This window comes from Doryrhamphus excisus, linkage group LG1 (genome assembly GCF_037039965.1).
Source record: "Doryrhamphus excisus strain RoL-2023G ecotype Guam linkage group LG1, RoL_Dexc_Guam_v1.1, whole genome shotgun sequence".
NCBI classification, from domain to species: Eukaryota; Metazoa; Chordata; class Actinopteri; order Syngnathiformes; family Syngnathidae; genus Doryrhamphus; species Doryrhamphus excisus.
Window position 1 is genome coordinate 17,118,302 of NC_136357.1, and position 11,809 is coordinate 17,130,110.

Here is an 11,809-nt window from a genome sequence, read left to right on the forward strand (position 1 = left end):
GATACCATTGTTTCCCGAAAGGTCATTCGGAAAGAGAAAAAGTGGTGATGTAAAAACGTGGCTACTGTGGAGTGTCTGTGGTGTAAAGACTGGCAGAGCAATGTAATATTGGTCCGTGTGGCAACACCGACCTTGTTCCTCCCATAGACTTATTGATGCACGTGTGAGGTCGTGGTGACATTTTGTAACATTTTTGGTTAGTGGTGTGCCACAAGATTTTTCCAATGTAAAAAAACGTGCCGTAGCTCAAAAAAGGTTGAAAAACACTGGTTTAACCAATACTCTGTATAGGTTTTCCCTGGATGGATCACACACACACACATACAGGACTTGCTTTAAGCTCTCCATGATGAAGGTGCAACTGTTGCCTTCCTTTGCTCCACTGCTGCTAATAAGAAGAGGAAGCAGTGATAAAGGCTTCTATGTGATATTGCACCCACAGCCAGAATGAGGCTCGGCATGTGATGGATGAAGCACACTTACATTTTTTTTTTCTAAAAGGCTGTCTCATTTTCCAGTCGCCCTCTGCCATCCTCAGTGAAAGACAGGCTACTTCCTTTTTGTTTTGTTTTTTTTTAAGCTGTAACACTTCCATTGCACAGCCATCACTTGTGTCCGGACATCATGTCGCCCGATCATTAATCGTTATGCGCTAAGCCTGACATGATTTCCTTGAGGCGAGCCAAGAACGTGTGAGTGCACTTCAAGACGAAAGTAGACGGAACAACCTCGCCCTCCTTCCTTCTTTTGTCAGATTGACAATGACAGACTAGACGGTAGTGGTGCCGCAAATGTGAAAAAAGCCCATCGGATCAAGCGTGGGGGTGTTCTGGATAAGCATCAGACAAATGTGAAGACTGGAAGCCTTCGTCCAACATGAAGGCCTCATCATAGCTCATGTGTGCGTGTATGTTGACAACCCAATTATGATTTGTAGTAGTAAAATGAAGATGAGTTTTGCTTGCATAAGAGATAAGATAAGATACGTTTGCCTTTATTAGTCCCACAAAAGACTGAAAGTATAATTTCTCTGAATGACCTCACAACAGTCACAATTTTCCCACAAACACAAACTACTGTTGCAGCGTAACCTTCGACAAGCTAAAACTCAACTCTGAGGCCCCAACGTCACTTCCTGTCTGCTATCATGGCAAGGGATAGTGCCAAGCAGAAGCCAGAGCTTGAAAACCCCATTCTGTTGTTAAAAGTCTCTTGTTTAACTTGTCCTTCCCAGTGAAATACATAAACAAGCAAAAACAAATGACAAAAGTCAAAAACAATGTGACACCATTGGAACTATTAATGCTACACTTTTGGCAATATTTACAAAAAATAAAATAATCATTAACACTGTTTAAACATTTACTGTTACTGCACATGGTTGCAGTAACAGTAAATTTGAATTTGAGTTCCACTGGGGCCAAAACTGTTCAACTTGTACATCAATGATATCTCCAAAGTAACAAAAGACTTAAAGTTGGTATTATTTGCAAATGATACCACTGCTTTTTGTTCTGGGGGGAATATAGACAAAATAATTAGAAAGGTCAGAGAAGAAATGGTCACACTAAAAATATGGTTTGATGATAATAGATTGTCCTTGAACCTAAATAAAACTAAAATCATGCTGTTTGGTAACAGCAGAAAGGACACGCACCAGAAAATACAAATAGACGGTGTGGACATTGAAAGGGTGAACGAAAATAAATTTCTGGGGATCACAATAGATGAAAATATGAGCTCGAAACCTCATATTACAAATATACAACATAAGGTGGCCAGAAATATTTCAGTATTGAACAAAGCTAAATTTGTTCTCAATCAGAAATCACTCCACACTCTTTATTGCTCTCTGGTTCTACCATATCTTACTTATAGTGTGGAAATATGGGATAATAACTATAAAAGCAATCTTCACTCGCTAAATGTACTGCAAAAAAGGTCAGTAAGGATAATTCATAATGCCGCAGAGAACATACTAACTCCTTATTTCTAAAATCACAAATACTTCAACTTGCTGATATAGTTCATCTTCAAACAGCTAAAATAATGCATAAGGCTAAAAACAACCAATTAGCTAAAAATGTCATCCAATACTTCTCTACAAGAGAGGAGAAATATGATCTCAGGGAAGAAGTACATTTGAAACACTTCTATGCTAGGACTACTTTAAAAAGCAACAATACAAAGAAACAATACAAGCAGTTGATGTTTGCTAAATACAAGGATGAAGAGTCTTGAACCAGTCATGATGTGCTATATATATCACTATATTGACACTTACTATGGTACCCATTATGGCATTGGATGCTCATATCACCTTGTACTTCGGTACGAGGTGCATTATTTAAAAAAAACAAACAAAAAAAACCCTTAAATTGTATTATGGAAAGCAGGAAATGAACAAATGTAACAGTTACTGATTGTAACAGTACCAGATGGAGGGGTAGGATTTAATAAGCTTTGCTTCTTCCTACTCCTTTTGGACATGTGGAACTGGGAACTGATTATGGGATTCACTCAATTGTAATCTGGTGCATGTTCAACTGAAATAAAACCATTACCATTACCATTAACATTGAAAAGATACCAAACTGAATATTGCTCATGTTTTCAATGATGCATGATGGTATGATTGCTTCTGCTTTAATATTTGTCTTCCCAGAAGCGGTGAAGCCGTGACGAGACTCCATTTTGTCTTATATTTTCACTTTTTGTTGGTTACATATCATGTTCGAGCTCAAGGTGTCCCACTGGGTTCATTGCTTGGTCCTCTTCTATTTATTTTCTTTATAGCGCAAACCATGCAAAATACTCCTCTGAGCTGAGGGCTAAAGAAAGCATTAGTTGCAGTATGGAAAAACATTTCTTTAGGTCAGATCTGCGCTTCCAAACCAAGCATGATCTTTCCCCCCCAAAGAGCCGGCAAAAGATAGGAAACCTTTCAATGTCTTCTCCGATTCAGTTCAAAGAAAAGACAGGCCGGCTTTGCCCTTGGACTGCTTTGAAATGGTGCCAGTTTTGTGTATTTATGCACATACCTAGTGTGTGTGTGTGTGTGGGTGTGTTATTATGGGCAATTGAAGTGTGATCTTTTCTGGACCTTACCCAAACAGCAGCCCTGGAAGAGGAGATAAAGCGATGTCCTTCTCGTCCTCCCAGACAAGAAGTAATAGATCGCAGCCTTTTGGAGATGGAGACTCACACACACACACTTTATTGACATCAATTCTGAGGACGGAGTGATACCATCAAAGGAATCAACCTTCAGATATATAAGTATGAGATATAAGTATGTATTACAGTGGAAACTCGTTTTTTTAACTTTATCCACTTTTTACATATACACTGTAACTCTGTACTTGTCCCAGGGTTTCCACTACATGTTATGGATCGTGGCACAGCACGACTGTAAATACAAGCCTTGGAATTTTTTTTTATTATTTTTTATGTGAAAGCAATATTAATACATTGCATGAATGGACATAATGGACATACAGTGGTGTGCAAAAATGCCACCGTCCTGATTTTTTGAAATATTAGACACAACTGAACACAAAAGCATTTTCTTCAAGGGGACCCATTATGCTCATTTTTCTACCCTTTGTATTGAGTTGTGGGTTGAGACTCCTAAAGAGCAGCTACACACAATAACGCACAGAAAACTTTTTAGATTTGGCAGAATCCGCACCTATTCCAGCTGTATTTCCTTGGATTTGAACGTTCTGTTTTAATGTACTCCACACATGGCCTGCCTCCAGGCACGCTCACTCCGCTGTGATTGGTCACACACCCAAAGTCCTTCCTTCCAAAGACCCAGCGCGTCCAAAATTAATGCACCTTTCCTGGCAAGAGCGCGCTGCCTTTGGCTCCATGTTAATTTCATGTTAATGTTCACAAAAACAGCCCCATGTGAAATGCCGTTGACAAATATTTTTCTCTTGTTGGGAATCACAAAATACAATAACTTCTGCCTGAGCTTGTTTTGTGAACAGAGAAGCAGAACTTGGGGTGGGCTGAGAGCTTATCTGGCTTACATACACGCCCATATAAGGAAGTCTGCCCATCTGTGACATCACAAAGGGGCAGTTTTACTACGCCTTTTGAAACCGAGAGTTTTGAGCCATCCCAAATTTCTTTCAGGTCTCACTTCCAAATGCAAAAACCTCATTATCTGAAACTTTGGCATTGTTTGACATGAGAATACAACATTCTAACTACATTCATAGGTCATAAGAGTGGAAAAAGCATACTAGGTCCCCTTTAACAGAAGAGAAGTCCAAACCTACATGGCCCTATGTGAAAAAGATTTTTCTTACATTCAGTGTTCATCAACAGGCTTCAGGGACACACCTTACAGTTAGACCCTTCAAAACTCACTTTTGCATTATCAGGGACCTTGAAAGTGTATTACGTTCTTGGCTTGGAATGGAAATAATCCACAAAAGTGATGCAGATACCGTTCTTCGCTTAAATACAGCTCTTATGTCGAAACTCCTTCGTTTATCTAATACACCAGAGACCAGAGACTAACACAAAAGCAACACCTCATACATGAATGCCATTGTTCCGTATGCTACTTGTGTATTCTCGCATCATGCAATGTTAAACAAATGCAGTCAAAAGAGGACGCCATCCCTCACCAAGTCAATCAGGAGCACGTGAGAATACGGCGGATTCATCAGTGCCGGCGCGTGATTCAGTACGATTTTCTAACTTATTGATTTCCTTTTGTCCATTATCTGCCACGCGGCGCGAGTGGAATGATAAAACGGGCGGCGGCGCCGTATGAATTTAGATAAGACGTTTAAGGCTCACTGCAGCGCAGTCGTACATCACGTTATTATCCACTGTCATCTTCTCTCACCTCTTTATCCCTTCACAAAGGGCAGCTGCGCTTGCAGGCCTGTCTCTTCAAATCTGCCTTGTATCCTTTGAAAAGGTTTTATTGGGACTTTTGGCAACGCCTTCTCTTGTGGCGCTCTCTTTCGCCAGGAAAAACACAAGTCTTTTAGTAAATAATGGCCTTCATGAGATGTCCTCTCATCGTGATCATGAAATGTTCCACATTTGGGTTTTTCAAGGAAGCAAAACTGTGTGCATTTCATTCATTCATTCATAATTTTTTTACTGCTTTTCCTCACGAGGGTTGCGGGGGTGCTGGAGCCTATCCCAGCTGTCTTCGGGCGAGAGGCAGGGTACACCCTAGACTGGTGGCCAACCAATCCCAGGGCACATATAGACAAACAACCATTCACACTCACATTCATACCTATGGACAATTTGGAGTCGCCAATTAACCTAAATCAAATCAAATCAACTTTATTTGTATAGCACTTTTCCTGCAAAGACATGCAACACAAAGTGCAGAATTACCACAATTAAAAGGAAAAACAATTACACATAAAGCCCCTCCATACTAGACACACACACACACAATCACACACAATCGCACACAGTAGGGAGACTGTCATGGCACTGAGGATCAAGGAAACGCCACCTTTGGGGCCGACCACACTGGGAGGAGCCGCAGGCTGTGCCGTCGGGGGACCAGCACCTGGGCCCCTGACTCCGACAGATGGGCGGACCCCCACATTAAAGGGAGGAACCTCCAGCCGGCCAGGTCGAAGGGACCCAAGAATGGTACCCCCTCAGCAGACCCGACACAGCCCCCAGTGTGGAGGACCCCCCCCTGAGGAAACACTGGAGTTAAAAGCTAAAGACTAAAATCATAAAATAGGACGAATAAAGGCATATCTTAATCTTAATCTTAAAAAGATAAAAACATAAGGAAAGTTAAAAAATATGAGTTAAATGCCTGATTAAAAAGGTGTGTCTTTAATATTTAAAAAAAATAAAAACCTAGCATGTTTTTGGAATGTGGGAGGAAACCAGAGTACCCGGAGAAAACCCACGCATGCACGGGGAGAACATGCAAACTCCACACAGAGATGGCCGAGGGTGGAATTGAACCCTGGTCTCCTAGCTGTGAGGTCTGCGCGCTAACCACTTTTTTCCACCGTGCAGCCCTTGTGTGCATTTCATTGAAAACAATTATTTAAAAACTCCATTAATAATCCAATATGTGGCACATGAGCAAAACAAACAGTCAGACTGAGATTGTGTCCGTGTTTACTTCTTGTGTTCTGGAAGCATTGACCAGTTACTGAGCAGAGTTACTCCCCAGCCACCCCACTGGCCATCTCGACATTTCAGGTATCAACTTACTGCCACACCGATGTGAGTAATGATCTCACCTTTGCCACCCTAATGGAAAATTTCTGGTTCCGCCATTGACCTTGACACTTTGCATCCCCTGGTGGCCTGTCATGTAACTACATGACCAATAGTGAACCCACTCGTTACTCAAAATACTGTCAGTGATAGCCACAGCTATCAGCTTGCTCTTTGTACACTGCACAGAGCTGAAGACAAGAGACAACGATTTTTGTTTAGCAAGCAATTTGACATAAAAAAGCCATATTATTATTGTAAGATTCACAGTGACACTGCAATTAAAAACAAACCTTTAGACGTCTGGCTAGCACATCAGAACAAGCCAGATAGGAAATAGCACTGCATTAGCAGCCATCAGTAGCCTGGTTACTATGGAGCATATTAGCACACGAAATGTAGCTTGACTTACTGCCACGCTTTTCATTTTGACAACTATCAGCATCAACCTTTTTTTGATAAGCCGATGAGTGACCAGCATAGACCAGCATACCAGCACGAAAACACGACATATGCTGGTCGATGCTGGTATTGTTTTTTCCAGCACGATATCAGAGCCTGTTATGCTAGCACTTTCCGTTGACGCTAACAAGCTCCCAGCACCACACAAAAGAACACAAAAGACAGAATAACATTTGTCATTTTTTTTGTTTCTTTTAACTCAAAAGCTAATTCAATTAAAAATCAGTATCAGCACTGAAAATCCATATTGGTCGATATCTACTTTAAAGTGAACCAGTCAAATTTGTCTTTGTTTTTTATGCTAGGCTATGCTAAGCTATGATAATGCTGCATTTGAGAGCGATAGGACATTTCAATGTTCTCTAAGTAGGGTCCTGGCAGATTATTGATGAATTAGTCAGCTAACTGAGCTAAATGCACATTTTCAGCAACAATGTCGTACTATGTTAACCATATTGGGTAATAGGAGTGTAACGGTGACTATTGAGGTGTTATTATGTATTATATCATGTCTAGAGGCCTCTAATATGATGTTAATTTTTTTTTAAAGGTTAACATGTTTTCTATGGGCGACACGGCGAGTGGTTAGCGCGCAGACCTCACAGCTAGGAGACCAGGGTTCAATTTCACCCTCGGCCATCTCTGTGTGGAGTTTGCATGTTCTCCCCGTGCATGTGTGGGTTTTCTCCGGGTACTCCGGTTTCCTCCCACATTCCAAAAACATGCTAGGTTAATTGGCCACTCCAAATTGTCCATAGGTATGAATGTGAGTGTGAATGGTTGTTTGTCTAAATGTGCCCTGTGATTGGCTGGCCACCAGTCCAGGGTGTACCCTGCCTAGGCTCCAGCACCCCCGCGACCCTCGTAAGGAAAAGCAGTAGAAAATGAATGAATGAATGAATGTGTTCTATGCTCTGACTTCCTAAATATTTCATTTGGAATTCAGAGATCACATTTGCAATAAAGGAGGGCTCCTCTGTTGTTTTTCATAGTTTTCTCAATTGTGTATTTGTGTTAAAAACATCAATCCTTCATCCATTTATCAAAGTAAATAACACACCAACACTTCTGAGTCGTACTTGTCATGACGGGATCTTTCTCAGCCGTCCAAAGCGTCAAAACCAAATGACGGGTTTTAGTGCTGACTCCCACTCGTTCCAGACGCTCAACAGATTAATTCCACAGCGCAAAAACACCAAAGTGGGCTTTTTTTTCTCCCCACTGACAGTGTCCACTAAGTGCACGCTACAAGACATTCCGGGTCGTATTTTTCTCTTATCACTACAAAAAACACTTTCTTGCCATTTTGCCATTACGATTACCATCACAACACGAGTGAAACAAGTGGAGGTCAGTCCTCCTCGCGGGATTGTTGAAAGCTTTTCTTGTAAAAGACAGCACCTGCTGCATATGCAATATACACAAAGGAATTGTATAAACTTTTTACACAACATGGATGAATTGAGGGTTGTACTTGCTGCACAGCTACGAGATGCTGATGTGTACAGTATCTGCATTCATGAAGTGATTTGTGGGCAAAACGCAACAGCCCACGTCACACAACGAAGCCCAAAAAAGATTCTTGACAATAATGATACTATTAACTAATAATGATGATAATGACGCAACTGATGTCATTCCCCTGATATGGGACACTTTTATAGCCTATGTGATGTTTGAAGCCTCTGTGACTTGAATGACACAAGGGAAAGCAGTTGTCAAGAGTAAACAGATGACAGATGCTGAAACGAGACAAGACTGGTATGTAACAACAATTTGTGTTTCTAATATGCATAGTCCTTATTTCTAAAATCACAAATACTTCAAACAGCTAAAATAATGCATAAGGCTAAAAAATAACCAATTATCTAAAAATGTCATCCAATACTTCTCTACAAGAGAGGAGAAATATGATCTCAGGGAAGAAGTACATTTGAAACACTTCTATGCTAGGACTACGTTATGCTAGCCATAGCATTTCAGTATGTGGAATCAAACTATGGAATGGATTGAGTAAGGAAATCAAACAATGCACAACGATGAGCCAATTCAAGAAACAATACAAGCAGTTGATGTTTGCTAAATACAAGGATGAAGAGTCTGAACCAGTCATGATGTGCTATATATACGTATATCACTATATTGACACTTACTATGGTACCCAATTAAAATTAAAATTAAAATTAAAATTAAAATTAAAATTAAAATTAAAATTAAAATTAAAATTAAAATTAAAATTAAAATTAAAATTAAAATTAAAATTAAAATTAAAATTAAAATTAAAATTAAAATTTCAACAGATTAAATTAAATTTAAATTTAGAAAAATTCAATTATATTAGGAAAGCAGGAAGTGAACAAATGTAACAGTTACTGATTGTAAAAGTACCAAATGGAGGGGTAGGATTTAATAAGCTTTGCTTCTTCCTACTCCTTTTGGACATGTGGAACTGGGAACTGATTATGGGATGCACTCAATTGTAATCTGATGTTCAAATGTAATAAAACCATTACCATTATTTACTCCACATTGAACTGTGTTTAGTCTGACTGGCATTGTGAAGCTGATCCTCTTTGATTTATATTATGCTTTTTCCACATGTACGACCTATAAATGTAGTTAGAATGTTTTAGAATTAGAATTCTAGAATTCAGAATGTTTTTGGTTTCCTTATATGGGCGTGTGCTGTAGTCGAGATACGCTCTCTCTCCCCTCCCCCAAGTTCTGCTCCTCTGATTACAAGGCAAGCTCAGGCAGAAGTTATTGGAGTTGGTGATTCCCAGCAAGGGAGAATTATTTTCATTAGTCAATCTGTCTTGCCGGGAAATGTGCATTAATGTCGGACATGTTGTGCTTCCACGAAGGTGGAGAGAACCACAGTGTTCAATGTCTGAAACACACAAAAAATGTATAAAGACTACATTGGAGTGGAGGGGTTTAAGTTCTTCAAGGTCTTGTTCAGGAGTGCGGGAAGGGTAGAACGCAAGATGAACAGTCGGTTTGGTGTGGAGTCTGCACTGATATGGACTTTGCATTGAACTCAGCCGAAAGGCAAAGCTCTCAATTTCCTAGTCGATCTAAGTTCCTACCCTCTAGTATGGTCAAGAGCTTTGGGTAGTGATCGGACAAGGACAAGATCACTGTTACAAGCATCCCAAAATAAGTTTTCTCCAAAGGGTGGCTTGGCTGTCCCTTAATGATAAGGTGAGAAGAACTGCCGTCCGGGAGAAACTCTTTATTAGAACCGCTGCATTGAGAAGAGTAAGATGAGGTGGCTCGGGCATCTGGTCAAGATGCCTCCCAGACACCTCCTTCAGGAGGCCCCAGGGAAGACACAGGATATGTGTCTCTCAACTGGCCTGGGAATGTGTAGTGACCAGGGAGAGGAAAGCCTAGGGTTCCCTGATTAGGCTGCTGCCCCTGCAAGAAGATGGATGGACACACAAAACAGATTTGTGACAACAAACATTGGAGACAACTGAAAAACATGAAGGGCAGCACGGCGGACGAGTGGTTAGCGCGCAGTCCTCACAGCTAGGAGACCAGGGTTCAATTCCACCCTCGGCCATCTCTGTGTGGAGTTTGCATGTTCTCCCCGTGCATGCGTGGGTTTTCTGAATGTGAGTGTGAATGGTTGTTTGTCTATACATATATGTGCCCTGTGATTGGCTGGCCACCAGTCCAGGGTGTACGCTGCCTCTCGCCCGACGACAGCTGGGATAGGCTCCAGCAGCCCCGCGACCCTAGTAAGGAAAAAGCAGTAGAAAATGAATGAATGAATGAAGTTGTAATGGCCACAAAGTCCATCAGCTGAGGTAGTGGGGTCCATAAGTGCGTTGCTACAAGATACTCAGCTGTAAAAAAAAAACTACTGTCATGATCTGTGTACGGGGGAACAGGTACAGGACCATATATACAAGCATCATCATCATTATCATGCATCCTCCTCATCTGCAAGGGCGACTGCAGTGAGCAGACTCGCCTGTAGGTGGCGAATATTTAAGGAGGCTCTTCCAGCGCGCCGGGGGTGGTGGAGGAAGAGAGACAATTGTGACGTCACACACGCAAATGGATGCTGAGAGCCGGCGTTTTACCCACGAGGACCAACTTTGTCAAGCGACACCTGACGGGATTTCCTTTTCCCTCCTGGCTTGAGCGATTGGACCGTGGGCAAGGTTCCGGACCCGGGATCGGACGGACAAGCGGATGCGTGGTCGTGAGTGGAACCGCGGCTTTCGCCACTGTTTTGTGAATGAGCACTGACTCTTCGGGAACTTTTGGACACTTGCGGGGTGGGGGGGTAAACTTTCGGGATTAATTTGGGTGTTTCATGATTGTCTTTGTTGCCGGGTGGGATGTTTAGTTAGTTAGGGGGTTAGTTAGTTAGGTTGGTTGGGAGGGGATGACATGCGGGGTTGTTTTGGTGCAATTAAACTGCCGTGGTGTGGCTACCCAACATTTTCGACAGTCCTTCCTTTTTCTTACAGCTGATATCCGCTCCCCCCGTGACCTTCCCTTTTTGCGTTGTAGCCTCGTACCTCTATAGGAGGGCGCGATCGTTACAAAGTATTGATCCGCTACAACCCTGTTATCAATAATATTAATATCTATCCACCTTTATTTGATGCTCTATATCCAATCTGCTTCCAAATCGCCAGAGCAAAATGTGAATATTTAATTTTTCGCAGCTTTTTCATCTTAATACAGGAGTGTATTACAGCTATGATGCCTTATAATGAATCTCTCTTGCATAGGGATGAAAGCTGCAATTGGAGATCATTTCAAAGCTGAGTAGCAGATAATAGCGATGCAAAAGCATCGCTTTGCTGCCACGTCGGGATGAAGAAACTATTCAGTGGATTAAAGACCAAACGGTCACATGAAGCAAAAGAAATTGCGAAGCTGCACAGGGCTGCGTGCGAGGGCGACATGTCCAAGCTGAAGGAGTTTGCCAAACGCATCGATATCAATGAAGTCGACAAACACAACAGGTCAGTGTGGATCTTGACACGGGTTAATTAAGAATGTAGTTGCTGCATTCCAGGGACCGGAGTGAATGAATAGGGTTAGTAAATACTTTAAAGCTGGGGTCCAATGCAGAGGCCACTTATAT